Raw genomic sequence first — 10,492 nt, forward strand, 5'->3', positions numbered from 1 at the left:
GGACGCACTTCCTTGCGTGCGAAGATGTAGCTGGTGGGTCCCAGCAGTCAGGGGGGCGAATCGTTTTTTTTTCGGACGCACTTCCTTGCTTGCGAAGATGTAGCTGGTGGATCCCAGCAGTCAGGGGGGCGAATCATTTTTTTTTCGAACGCACTTCCTTGCGTGCGAAGATGTAGCTCGTGGGACATCCAATGGCCACTCCTACTAGAACCGTGTGTTGACTATAAGTTGACAAAGCCTTGCATATGCATCAACTCTGTTTTTTAGGGGACGCGTCAATGTAGTAAGGCCAGAAGTGTGTGGTAGAGAACTTATAACCCATTTGAGATTTGTAAGAATGCGTAGCCCATTTTTGAATTCTAATGGAATTTACTACAACCCATTTATAGTTTGTTAAAAGTACAGCCCATTTCAACCAACCGTTCAAAACAGAATTCAATAAAATTTCCCACATTTTGATGGGATCCGAAATATTTTTATCCCAAAATTTCTAGTCAGATTAAATACAATTTCAATATAAATTTATATTATGTAAAAATCCAACGAAACATTGCGCTCGCAACAATTAATGAAATTAAAATTTTCAATATCCAGAAATAATATTTTATAGGTAATCACGTGTTTGGTGCATTTTTTTATAGTTACTGCCTAGTTTTTATAATTGCATCCCATTTATTATTTCTTAAAGCCCATTTTCTTGTTGAGCCTAATGCATCCCTCCTAGGAAAGATTTGCAGCCCAGCGGGGCAGAGAATAACAACTTGGCCTTGCGTGGGTATTCCTAAAAAAAAGTATAGCTGGGCTAGCCATTTTCAGCTTGAAAAAAATTAATATCTGGGCTGGATATCTGGCCTGGGCTAGACGGGCCACTTCCCCCCCCCCCCAGTTAATACCTACAGTGATGTTTTCGTTGTTGTTCAGAGGAGAAAAACTAATATCTGGGCTAAACATCGAAAAACTCTGCAGTGCTCACACCTCAAAAACACAAATACTGCTCGAGCTGCTTGGTCCCAGCTGTCGGCCGCTTCTTGTGCAATTCTCTCGTTTATTGACTACTCCCTCCTTTCCGGTTTATAAGGCTCAATTCAAAAATCTCACCAACCATGGTAGATGATGAGTGGTGGAATATTTTTTGTAGTTTGCAAAAGCACCCAATTAATGCTCTTGTTTTCCTCAAAAAAAATTATGTTTACAAATGCATTAATTGCAATGCATGCATGCATTGGTCAGTTTTCTCTTAATACTTGCATGCAATGATTTAATGCACCTTGAAGTCTGAATATGTGATGGGGAACAACCAAATTGAGCCTTATAAAATGGAAAAACTAAAATTTTGAGATAAGCCCTATAAACCGGAAAGGAGGGAGTACTACATAGGTTGACAATGGTGTGGGACCGTGATGTCAGGAAACCAGGAGGAAGCAAAATAAATTATAGTTCTATATATATATGGGAAAATGGCTATGTACTCCTGGGAGTATGTACTCCCGCTCCTCATGTACCACATAGATGAATCTTTTATACCTCTTTATTATTTTTAATATACTTCATTAATAATTACTAGATACCCCAAAATGAGTTTCATGATAAAATTCATGTGAGTCTACATATTTTTAAATGTTTACATATATACTGATGTGTTTGTACATGAAAAAGGTATACTACAAAAAGTACGTCGCAAATGATATTTTTTCAATAAAACTCGTATTGGGGTATCTTAGAATATTTAATGAAGCATAGTGAGAATGATAAAGAGGTATAATCAATGCGTATATGAGGTATATTGGGATGGGAGTACATACTCCCACGAGTACAGAAAAGGAGTCCTATATATATGTGTGTGTATATATATAATAAGGAGGCAGTTGCGTACGTGAGGCTATGGACCTGGTGGGTTCCCATTGTAATCCTCTCCAAGTAAAGTCATCTCCTCGCTTCCCGGTGCAGGCGATTGCTCCGCCTTCAAACGACACAAGTGTCGTCCGTCTGTCCATCTGCCGCCCACATTAATGATACGCGGTTGCCGAGGTGGCTACTCTGGCGCCACATGTCCGTCCCTCCGCCCGCCCACCATTGCTATATAAACTGCTGCGCCGGCCATAGCCGCAGTCATCCGCATCCATTCCCTTTCTCCTGTCCACACCACTACTGCCCACCATGGCTTCCTAGCGCTCCAGCGCTCTTCAGGACGGGCGGACGACGGACCACAAGGAGATGGCAGCCATTGCTGCCGACCGGCTGGCCGGCAGGAAGCCGGAGGACGACGACGTCCCAATGGATAACATGGTAGTCGACGATCCGGCATCAACCCCCTCCTCCACGCCATCCTCGCCGGTGCATTGCACCATGACCATCGGCGAGGCCCGTGCCCAATATATGGACAGGGTGAGGCAGATGCGTGAGGAGCAGTTCCGGGAGGCGCTGGCCGATGCCGCCTACAACAACCATCTCCTCAAGGAGCACCTGCAGGCAGAGGAGCTGATCGCCACGGAGCGGGCGGAGCAGGAGGTGTTGCTCGACTCGTACCGCTCCGCACGCAAGGGCCGCCTCGAGCGCTGGAGGTACCGCATGCAGGTGGCGGAGGCTGCGGCTGCCTACAAAGAGGCTAGCAAACAGGGCGATGAAGCGGGCGAGGCGCTATTTGGCGAGACTGAGGATGAGGCAGAGGACAATGCCGGCTCCGACGAGTCCCCGCTCCGCTGGCGTCGACGAGGCCCTGCTCCACCAAGGCCCCGCGGCACCAACAACGAGGCAGAGGACACCACCGGCTCCGCCGAGGCGCCGCCCCACCAACAACAAGGCAGAGGACACCGCCGGCTCCGCTGAGGCCCCGCCTCGCCAACAACGAGGCAGAGGACATCGCCGGCTCCGCCGAGGCCCCGCCCCGCTGCCAACGAGGCGGCGCCACACAGAAAACGAGCAAGAGTAGAACACGGTAGGTCGCCGCCGCTCGGGTCCAAGTAAGGCCACCGCTGTTACCCTCCGGTTGAAGCCAAGCTAGGCGGGTTGACCATTGATGGCTGCTTAGCTTCTTGGCGGCGACGTGGAGTCGGAGAGCTGCGCTGGAGAAGAACGCTACTTCTACTTAACTGCTGGTGCAGTTGGCTGACTGACACGTGGGCCCAATAGGCCACATGTCAATTATGCAACTGCACCTGCAGTTAAGTCACTGAAACTTCTGTTCGGCTCAGTAGGACACATGTGGGTAGCTTCGGTTAATTAATTATACCTCCAATGCACCCCTTTTTAGTTGAAGAATGTATGAAATGTAATGAAATCCGGCATGTTTATATGAAATCCGACCATGTATGAATGAATTTATTTTGATTAGTTCGAATTCCTGTATCACTGGCATTGGATGAACATGCAAAACAATACGTACTAGCATTATTCCCAGGGTGATCACCTCGTTTGCAGCAGTTTCACATGTACTCCCTCCGGTCCTTTCTAGTCTGCATACAAGTTTTGTCTGCAGTCAAAGTATCTCTACTTTGACCAACCTTATACAAAAAAGTATGCACTTTCATAATGTGCGAAGTAAAAAGGAACAGAAGGAGTACAAAGAGTTTGAGCAGCTTTTTAGCGTTTCTTTACATTGCAATCAAACACACAGGCCTGGCAATTCATAGAGAACATTCAAAACAATCGATGATTATGCATCTCAGCGACTCACATGTCAGAGGCAATATTTACTTCACAACTAAAGAATAAAGAAAAAATTGATCGACGCTGCTGACAGCAAAGGGCGTCTCATTCGAAAATATCAAACGCATGTCTTGCTAAAATCAATGAGCAAATTTGACAAGGTTGTCCATTCCAAAATATCAAATGCCTACGATTGTGGAATGGGAAGGGTTTGCCATCAGTTCGGACATTGATGAGGACGTCAATACCATTGTTACACCCACAGCCCCTACTGTTACATATACTGGACCAATTACTAGAGGTCGCGCACGCCAATTAAATTACCAGGTACTTTCGTTTCTTGGTAATGATTCTAATGTTCATGAGATTATGATGCTGCCTAAATTGGATACATTTGTTTTTCTTACAAATGAAGGGCCTAGCTTGGAGAAGGATGAACATTGGAGCAAGAACACACATGGAGTTGATGGCATGCGCAAGGGGATCAAGAATGGAGTTACAAGTGATGATTTCAGGACTTTGAAGCCGCCATAAGGAGTGCATGAAGCCTTGGACGAAATATACAAGATGCCACTTCATAATATTCGTCCATAGGCTATTCTAGGTGCTGCGTCACCTTATTAATGGGCCAGGCCCATGTAATTTCGAAATACTTAAGTATAGGCTATTTTTAGAGTCCGTATGTGTGGGGAAACAAGAGTTAGGGTTGGTTTTGGACCCCACCCTCAAGGGCCACGAAATCCCCCCCCCCTCTTCCTCCATATATACAGCCCTTAGGGCGTCGTTTAGACTTTGGGTTTTGTTTAGATTAAAAGTTTGCCATAGCTGCAACTTCGCGTACTTCGTTTGTGTTCAACGACCAGACCAAGGCGTCACAGAACCCCACCTTGATCAATAAAGCTTTCATCTTATATTCGCAATATCCAGATTGCAATCTCAGTTTCTTGCTTGTTCTTCGTTTGCTTGCAGGAAACAGACCCTCGTGGTCAGGTTGATCGTGCTCCGGCGTGGTCAATAACCCTCGGAAGTTGGTTTAGCGATTGCTAAGGCGCGACATCTCGCACGTTCGTAGTCGGATCGTCAAGGTCGACTCCCACAGAAAACGATAGCCACCATCTCATCAAAACATCGGGACACTTTTGCCTCTATCAAGTGGTATCAGAGTTCCAGGTTGCTCGGTGAGATTTTACAGTTTTTCGTAGATTAGATCGAGTCTGTTCTTCATACCTACAGTCCACGAAAAAGCCACAAAAAAATTAGGGTTAGTTCATCATATCCGAACCAATCTGAGCCTTTGCATAATCTTTTTAGGGTTTTTGCTTTGTTGAATTTGTGGTTGCATCGTCGTGTCAAGTAGCTGGTCTTAGAGTCTAGTCTTTTAGAGTTTTGAGTTCTGGTCATAAGTTGTCACGCCGCCGCCGCCGCACCATCATCATCGCCCATCTACCACCTTTGCTTATCCGCCACCGCTCTGAATCCATATCCATATACCACCACCAATCCGTATCCATATACCACCACCAATCTGTATCCATATACCACCACCGCTACCATATACCACCACCGCTGCCATATACCACAACCATATATCCACCACCAATCCGAGTTCTTCTCATATTAGGTTTGTTCTTGAGATCAATCTAAATTCCGATTCGTGTTTCCTTGCCTGCGTAGGTCTAAAAAAAAGAGTCTGGAGACCCCCGGGCAGTTTTTAGGCCAAAATTTTCATGGGCAAATTTTTTTCCCTATCCTATTTTTAGGCTTTTTTGAGTCTTTTGAGCCACGTGCCATCATAGTGATTTTTTGTCGAACTTTTTCTCGTCGCTGCCCTGATTTCCAAAAAAAAGTGAAAAAAAATTTCGTGCCCATCCTATCAGTTTGACGAGGGAAGAGTTTTGAGACACTCGCCATTATAGTGATTTTTCACAAAAACAAAAACAAAAAAAAAAGAGGAGCGCAAAAAAAAGAGCGAAAAAAAGAGTTCCAGAGTGTGCTTTTCCCTTATTTACGTGCAGCGCCGTGATTTTGTTAGTGTTCTAGGCTCGCGTCTCTAGCACGGTCTAGCCTGGGATCAGCACAGTACCGTCGTTGAGCGTTTATTCAACTTTGCATCTCTGAATTGATTATTGCTGACCCTTTTTGCTACCATATTATAAGCCTTCCCAGCTCCACATACATCTACGTCGTGCGTTTGACTCTCCCTGGTAATCGCTCTATCCAAGCTTTGAGAGTTTTGACTACGACGGCTGCCGATCACCGCCTGCTGCTGGGTAAGAACTGGTAAGAATTTGAGATTGGCTTGACGGATTTGTGACACCACCACCACCTCTTGTTAGTATTCTGTAGGATCATATTCTTGTGTGTTTCTATTGTTGCTAACCATGGCAGGATCACAAGCCGACGAGACTGACTGGGAGAACATGACGAATAAGGAGTTGCATGATAAATTTCAGCAAATGATGAATGGACAGGTGCAAGATGTGCTAAACAGATTTGAAGAGGCCATGGAGAAGATAGATGACATGGAGAAGACGTTCGAAACAAAGCTCGATAACAGGTTTAATGAATTGCTCGCGCGTCTTCCACCACCACCACCGGCTGCACCTAACGCACCTCTACAACAACAACAACAACGACTACGTACACATCGTGAAACAGCCCTCCGCCGAGCGAGCCGTCTCCCTCTTACACCTGGCCAAACTGTTGGTGCTGCTATTGATACTTCTGTGGCTCCTGCTGCTGATGCGGAGGAGGATGATTTTGCCGGCGATTACGAGGATGAGGTTGATCAAAATCAGAACTACGTGCCACCACCAGCACAGCAACCACCAGGTCATCCACATGCAAATAATGGCAATGGTAGGGCTCACCCTCAGGTACGAGATCATGACCATCTCCCTAAACTAAAATTGAATATTCCACCATTTGAGGGTAGATATGTTCCTGATATATATCTTACTTGGGAGTTAGAAACTGAACAACAATTTACATGTTTACAATATCCCGAGGAGAGACGTGTTCCTGCTGCTATTTGTGCATTCACTAGTTTTGCATGTGTTTGGTGGTCTGAGCATTGTAGATTATATCCTATTCCTGCTACTTGGGCTGCTTTGAAAACTGCTATGCGTACTCGTTGGGTTCCACCATATTATCAACGTGAATTACTTCAAAAATTGCAGCGTTTAAGACAAGGAAAAAATTCTGTAGAAGAATATTATCAGGAACTACAAACTGGCATGATTAGATGTGGTATTGTTGAGGAGAATGAAGCTATGCTTGCATGTTTTATGGGTGGATTAAATAGAGAGATTCATACCATCCTAGAGTATAAGGAGTATAATAATATCACTCGTTTATTCCATCTTGCTTGTAAAGCTCAATGTGAAGTGCAGGATCGACAGGCATTGGCGCGAACTAACTTTTCTGCAAGTCGATCTTCATCATGGACACCAGGTGCATCCTCTACTTCCACTCCACCAGCACCTCCATCAGGTGCCACCTCCAGCCGTGATACAAGAAAGCAGGCACAACCACCACTATCTGCCAAGAGCACACCTGCTGGACCTGCGCAGAGCTCTTCTTCTTCCATGGCATCAACAGGGCACACAAGTGATATTATTTGTCGTTGTTGTAAGGGAAGAGGACATTTGCAAGAGAATGCCAATCTCAGCATGTGATGATTACTACTGAGGATGGTGGGTATGAGTCCGCTAGTGCCTATGATGAGGAGACTTTGGCTCTTATTACACGTGAAGAACACGGTGGAGATGATTCTGATCATGAGACGCAATACATGGCTGCTGAAGATGCTGACGGGTATGAATGTTTAGTTGCTCAACGTGTTTTGAGTGTGCAGGTTACACAAGCTGAGCAAAATCAGAGGCATAATTTGTTCCATACAAAGGGAGTTGTGAAGGAACATTCTGTTCGCGTCATCATAGATGGAGGGAGCTGCAATAACTTGGCTAGCATGGAGATGGTGGAGAAGCTATCTCTCACAACAAGACCACATCCACATCCTTACTACATCCAATGGTTCAACAACAACGGCAAGGTTAAGGTAACACGTACTGTTCGTGTGCATTTTAGTATCTCTACATATGCTAATTATGTTGATTGTGATGTGGTACCTATGCAAGCATGTTCCTTATTACTTGGTAGACCATGGCAATTTGATAAAAATTCTGTTCACCATGGTAGAAACAATCAGTATACTCTTGTTCATAAGAATAAAAATATTACTTTGCTTTCTATAACTCCTGATTCCATTTTGAAAGATGATATTAATAGAGCTAAGAAAGCAAAACAGGAGAAAAATAAGAGTGAAAATCAGATTGTGGCAAAAGAATTTGAGCAACAAATGCAGCCTAATAATAATAAACAATCTAGTGTTGCTTCTGAAATTAAATTGAAAAGTGCATGTTTACTTGCCACCAAATCTGATATTGATGATCTAGATTTTAGCAAATCTGTTTGCTATGCTTTTGTGTGCAAAGAGGCATTATTTTCATTCGAGGACGTGCCTTCCTATTTGCCTCCTGCTGTCACTAACATTTTGCAGGAGTTTGCCGACGTCTTTCCACAAGACGTGCCACCGGGATTACCACCTATTCGAGGGATTGAGCATCAAATTGACTTAATTTCCGGTGCTTCGCTACCCAACTGTGCACCATACCGTACCAATCCAGAGGAGACAAAGGAGATTATGCGTCAAGTACAGGAGCTACTCGACAAAGGTTATATACGCGAATCTCTTAGTCCTTGTGCTGTTCCTATTATACTAGTGCCTAAAAAGGATGGTACGTCGCGTATGTGTGTTGATTGTAGAGGTATTAATGATATTACTATCCGTTATCGTCATCCTATTCCTAGGCTTGATGATATGCTTGATGAATTGAGCGGCTCTACAATATTCTCCAAAGTTGATTTGCGTAGTGGATACCATCAAATTCGTATGAAATTGGGAGATGAATGGAAAACAACATTTAAAACTAAGTTTGATTTATATGAGTGGTTAGTCATGCCTTTTGGGTTAACTAATGCGCCTAGTACTTTTACGAGATTAATGAACAAAGTTTTACGTGCTTTCATTGGACGATTTGTGGTAGTCTATTTTGATGATATACTGATTTATAGCAAATCTTTGGAAGCACATTTGGAACATTTACGTGATGTTTTTATCGCTCTACGTGATGCACGTTTGTTTGGTAACCTTGGGAAGTGCACCTTTTGCACCGAACGAGTATCTTTTCTTGGCTATGTTGTTACTCCACAGGGAATTGAAGTTGATAAAGCCAAGATTGAAGCTATTGAGAGTTGGCCGCAACCCAAAACGGTCACACAAGTGAGGAGTTTCCTTGGTCTCGCTGGTTTCTATAGGCGTTTTGTGAGAGATTTCAGCACCATTGCTGCACCTCTCAACGAGCTTACAAAGAAGGATGTGCCTTTTGTTTGGGGTACCGCATAGGAAGAAGCCTTCACGGTATTGAAAGATAAGTTGACACATGCTCCTTTACTCCAACTTCCTGATTTTAATAAGACTTTTGAGCTTGAATGTGATGCTAGTGGAATTGGATTAGGAGGTGTGTTATTACAAGATGGCAAACCTGTTGCATACTTTTCTGAAAAATTGAGTGGGCCTAGTCTGAACTATTCTACTTATGATAAAGAATTATATGCTCTTGTTCGGACTTTAGAAACATGGCAACATTATTTGTGGCCCAAAGAATTTGTTATACATTCTGATCATGAATCTTTGAAACACATTAAAAGTCAAGCAAAACTGAACCGTAGACATGCTAAATGGGTTGAATTCATTGAGACTTTCCCTTATGTCATTAAACACAAGAAGGGTAAAGACAATGTTATTGCTGATGCATTGTCTCGTCGTTATACTATGCTTTCACAACTTGACTTTAAAATATTTGGTTTGGAGACCATCAAAGATCAATATGTTCATGATGCTGAATTTAAAGATGTATTGCAGAATTGTAAGGAAGGGAGAACTTGGAACAAGTTCGTTCTTAACGATGGATTTGTGTTTCGTGCTAACAAGCTATGCATTCCAGCTAGCTCCGTTCGTCTTTTGTTGTTGCAGGAGGCGCATGGAGGAGGATTAATGGGACACTTTGGTGTCAAGAAGACGAAGGATATACTTGCTATACATTTCTTTTGGCCAAAGATGAGACGGGATGTTGAGCGTTTTGTTGCTCGCTGCATTACATGTCAAAGAGCTAAGTCACGACTCAATCCTCATGGTTTATATATGCCTTTGCCTATACCTAGTGTTCCTTGGGAGGATATATCTATGGACTTTGTTTTAGGTTTACCTCGAACAAAGAAGGGGAGGGATAGCATATTTGTTGTCGTGGATAGGTTCTCGAAAATGGCACACTTTATACCATGTCATAAAAGCGATGATGCTGTTAATGTTGCTGATTTGTTCTTTCGTGAAATTATTCGCTTACATGGTGTGCCAAATACTATTGTTTCAGATCGTGATACTAAATATCTTAGCCACTTTTGGAGATGTTTATGGGCTAAGTTGGGGACTAAACTGCTTTTTAGTACTACTTGTCACCCCCAAACTGATGGACAAACTGAAGTAGTCAATAGAACATTGTCTACTCTGCTTAGGGCTGTTTTGAAGAATAATAAGAATATGTGGGAAGAATGCTTGCCTCATATTGAATTTGCTTATAATCGTTCATTGCATTCTACTACTAAGATGTGCCCTTTTGAAATTGTGTATGGTTTCCTACCTCGTGCCCCTATTGATTTGGTGCCTCTTCCATCTTCGGAGAAGGTTAATTTTGATGCTAAAGAACATTCTAAATTGATTTTAAAA

Source organism: Triticum dicoccoides, chromosome 3A (assembly GCF_002162155.2).
Source record: "Triticum dicoccoides isolate Atlit2015 ecotype Zavitan chromosome 3A, WEW_v2.0, whole genome shotgun sequence".
Taxonomy (NCBI): Eukaryota; Viridiplantae; Streptophyta; class Magnoliopsida; order Poales; family Poaceae; genus Triticum; species Triticum dicoccoides.